Here is a 4319-nt window from a genome sequence, read left to right on the forward strand (position 1 = left end):
TTTTAGTAGAACGACGTAATTTACGATTTCATTTACGTCAGTAATTATTCTTGCTCCAAATTAATTATTACGGTTTTCTTGTTTTTCTTGCAATAACAAGAAAATGTCGTTCAGTTAATTTTATTGATTTTTTCATTCTTGTTGATCTATATACATATTCAATTAATCGTTACGACCGTAAAAATTTACAACTGTGTTCTGCTTAGGCGAAGCAATTTTTACATGATATAATGAGGTGATAAGAAATTTTTACATCTTTATAAAACGCGTTGGTACTGAGTAGCATGAGTAGTAGAAGAAGTTTTCGTATTATTGGATTCAGTGTGAAATTAGCAATACAAGTAGACAGTAAGTTTTGATAATTAATAATTCCCATTCGTCCTCAAGGATTCTTGAGGACACTCCAACTATAGTGTAAGTATTCAAATCAATTTAAAAAATTCACAAACAATGAATGATTAAATTTCTTTTCGTTTTTTTCAGAGCAATGCCGGCAAAGATTTAATATTTTGTGATTCCGTTTCTGCATTGTAGTGTTGCGCACGAAAGGCGAAGACAATAAGACTCCTAAATGTGTCGGAGTCAATTGCGAACAAGTTAAAGTTAAAAATATTTCCATCACTTTATCTATGAATTGTGCGCTACCACGAAAATGCTAAACGTGCTTTCTTTTTAAAACCAAACTCGACATATTTATCGTTTATTTTAGATTTAATTATAAGAAATAATTAAGATGTTCGGTTAAGTTATAGTTAAGAGCGTATGTTCGGTCATATTTAATGTATATAAAACGTAAATTCGCATTCGTTACGATTAGACAGAGCTTTAGCTTCTCTCTCACAGTGAGGGGTTGGGTCCTTGCGTCTAGGAGAATTCAATTACTTATTTCCATGCGGAGCTTTCCGTTTAACCAACAATCAACTTGGGGCCTGGAAAAAATGACTGGGCATACCATCACCAGTAGACATAAGTTCCGTTAACTCTTTTGGCTCTAGACAAACTCTCTTAACTAATAAAATGTCAGCAGTAACGCCTCTCAGCGCCTTCGACAGAAAAAATTGTTATAGCTGCTAACGTGATCAGCAAGAGAATCCAAGATTTCATTTTTTTCCCCTTCATTTTTCAAGTAGGCTGACAAAAATAAAAAATATCTTTTCATTTTTAACTAATGACACAGTTTGTTTCATTGCACAAATTGTTAGAGGATTCGTATCTTTTCGTTTGAGTTAACTTTCTGAATACACTCATCGCATATCATAAAAATTCTTTCTCTTGATCCTGAAAAAAATTCAAATTACATAAATTAAAATTTAAGGATTGAGAATTTATGACAACAAATATCAGTTGGGATAATCGAAAAGATTCCCTAACAATCAGTTAGGTTATCAGTTTACTACGGTGTTTCCGGAATGACGAACCAAAGTCATTTTTTGTTATAAGCCCATGGTTTGTTGGAAATCCTCGACGCATATGCTTATGTTTCGGAATTTTTATATTGAACTGTCATCTTACTGAGAGTTTCCTTTTGATGCGTTTACTAATTCTTTATTAATCAGTAGGCACATCACTGTGCATCACAACTGAACTCAGGGTATCACGACCACTTTTGAGTGCGATCTTTGACTGTCGACTTGGAATATATACACTAAGCCTTAGCTTTTTAAGTAAACGGCCAAAAATCACTCCCAAAATTGGTCGTGATCCCTCAAATATTTGAACAGGAGGACAGATGCCTTCTGGAGTTAAGGTGCTGTTAAGGCTTAACCCAAAGGGGTCCGATGAAGCAAATTGAGAGAAAAAGCATATTTACCGCCGCGACATTCATTAATACCCGAATGCCAGATGCCCGCCTTCTGGTGAAAGCGAGGCACATCTAATCTCTTCCGATTTCTTTGATTCAGACAAGCAGCCCCAACGCAGTTCCACACGGAGCAAGCAAGGAAGCTCTTCCCACGGATTGGGCCAATTACAGGCTTCCCTGCAAAACTCCCACAATGAAAAGCGACATAAGATCAGTACGCACGTAACCTACCGTTCGGAAATTCGATGCAAATATTAACAAGGATTCTCTAAAACTTAGGAAAAAGAACCGAACACGCCCACACTACATGAAAGAGCTGTACCTATAAGAGATCGAACCATTAGGTTAACTCCGTTTCCGTTTCCTCTACTTTCTTGACTTGCTCTACCTTCGCTGTTGTTTTTTCTTTAAAGAACTCTTTGATTGTGTCTTTTACTTGTCGTTTATATTTTGTTTGAATATTTTATTGCGAGCAGTAATAATTTCATATATATGCTCTCACCCAGTCAAAGTAATTTATGCAAAAATTTGTAAACGAATTTTTTTTTAAAGCGGTTTTAATTACTTCGCATTTTGATTTAAATGAAGGTGTAAAAGCAATAATGTTGTTTATGTGGAGGCAATTAAATCAAAAAGGAGTGCAATTTGTTATGCGAAACTATTTTAAGTTTCATTCCGCCACGTAATTAAATTTTAATTCGGTTTTCGTATGACGGTGAACTCGACATAACTACCGTTCCTTTCGTAGCTGCAAGGAGAAACAAAGGAAATAAAACATATTTTTCAATGAAATGCATTTATTTAACGCGTTCTTTTCGTTCGCTCATATTCCCCATACACTCTGCTGAGGCAACTTTTTGGGTATTGTTTAGGTTTTGCTCGTTTAATGTTTCATTTCATTTATTGCAATAAATATGCTGACCATCATCATTAACTGCCTTTATTGCCCATTTTACTAAAATTTGCCCTTTCGTTTACTCCCTCCCCTTTCCAGCTTTCTTTTTTCCCTGCTTCTTTTCCTTGCAAAAAGAGAGCTGGATTTATAATAAATGCAGCTAAATATTTTTTTGAATGTTAGACCATGTGTATGCGTACAGCGCGAACGTTTATATAGTAGTTTTCTCTTACTCCAAAAAAAAAAAAAAGAAAAAGAGTTTTATGAATGTATTTAGCTAGTACGCCAATTTCTGGCATGACTTCACTTGATGATGATGATGGCGTGAAAACTGCCAAGAGTGACTATTTTAATTTGTGCCATATTTTCTGAAGTAATTATTTGCATTTGCTGTGAGCGAAATTCTCTCTGCCATATAGCATTAAACCTAAATATATAAATATATGTGTGTATACGTGTTATAAATATATTTTAAATGTATATATACATATATGTATATATATATATATATGTGTGTGTGTGTGTGTGTGTGTGTTTATGTTTATATGCATGTTTGCTTACACACGAGTGCAAATGAAAATGGCAAAGAAAAAGTATGCAAAATAAGGAAACTGCAAAAACACTTACTTCAAATGAAAATTGTGAAAATGAATTTGAATGCAAGAGAGACTTTAATTAAGACATTGAAAACAGTGAAATATGTTAATGGTTGGTTACGTTAGAACGAAAAGCAAAAGCATAATCAAATATTTTGGAAAACAAAGAACCCGACATTAAATCAATTTTTTTTTCTTCTTCTCTTCATATTTAACATTTAGTTAAGCAGAACAATAATATCGAAAATATTATATTTAACAATGGCCGTGACTTACCACAATAATCATAACAGGTTGAGAAATGAGTCCTCTTTGCTTTTCCTAAATGATGGCTTTGCTCGTCTGTGAGCGATTGTAAAGCATGTTACTTACGACATTTAATTGCAATGATCTCCATGCAATCCATGCGTAAAAGTCATTCTAAGAGGGTGAAGAAAATTCGGTTCTCATTTCGATTCGATTAAATATTTTGAAACTATTTTACGCACAATACTTAGTTGCATATTATATATGCTATGTGTAGTGTAAGTTGGTCCTAAAAACAGTGACGTGTTGTCGAATACAGGAAACGAACGTCCGTTTTGGCAAAGGGACGCGTTCAAAGCGACACTGGTGGAATGAGAAGGATATCAACAATAAGTTATGATATTGGGGCGACCGTTGGAGAAAAAACGACCCGATATGCTAAAAGGAATTTTAGGGATTTCTTATCATGTGGACGCTGGGCGATTTACTACGCAGTTCCTCCAGAAAACGTTAGCAGCGCTAACTACATGCATTCTTCTTCCTTATTAATACTTGTTCCAAGCGATAACTTATTCTCTACGGCCCACACGTTCAAGTCATCCTTAAAAATCACTCTAAATATTTTTGAAAGTCGCTGAAGAAATCTCGTAGTAAAAGTAAAAATATTTTAAATTTTAGTTTAAAAAGAAACTTATTTTTTTATTTTAGTTTATGATAAATTTCATTCATTTTTGGCTTTTTCAGAAGCGTAGCAATATATATATGTATATATGATAGAAGC

General features: G+C 34.1%; 1 long non-coding RNA gene across 1 annotated transcript; it reads left to right on the forward strand.

Moving 5' to 3' along the window:
• The first annotated feature begins 291 nt into the window (after nt 1-291).
• On the forward strand, nt 292-820 carry LOC119634108. The gene is made up of 2 exons (XR_005246922.1): nt 292-414; nt 484-820. It is a non-coding gene; the product is annotated as an uncharacterized LOC119634108 (long non-coding RNA).
• Nucleotides 821-4319: the final 3499 nt, after the last annotated feature.

Source organism: Glossina fuscipes, unplaced genomic scaffold (assembly GCF_014805625.2).
Source record: "Glossina fuscipes isolate IAEA_lab_2018 unplaced genomic scaffold, Yale_Gfus_2 2, whole genome shotgun sequence".
Taxonomy (NCBI): Eukaryota; Metazoa; Arthropoda; class Insecta; order Diptera; family Glossinidae; genus Glossina; species Glossina fuscipes.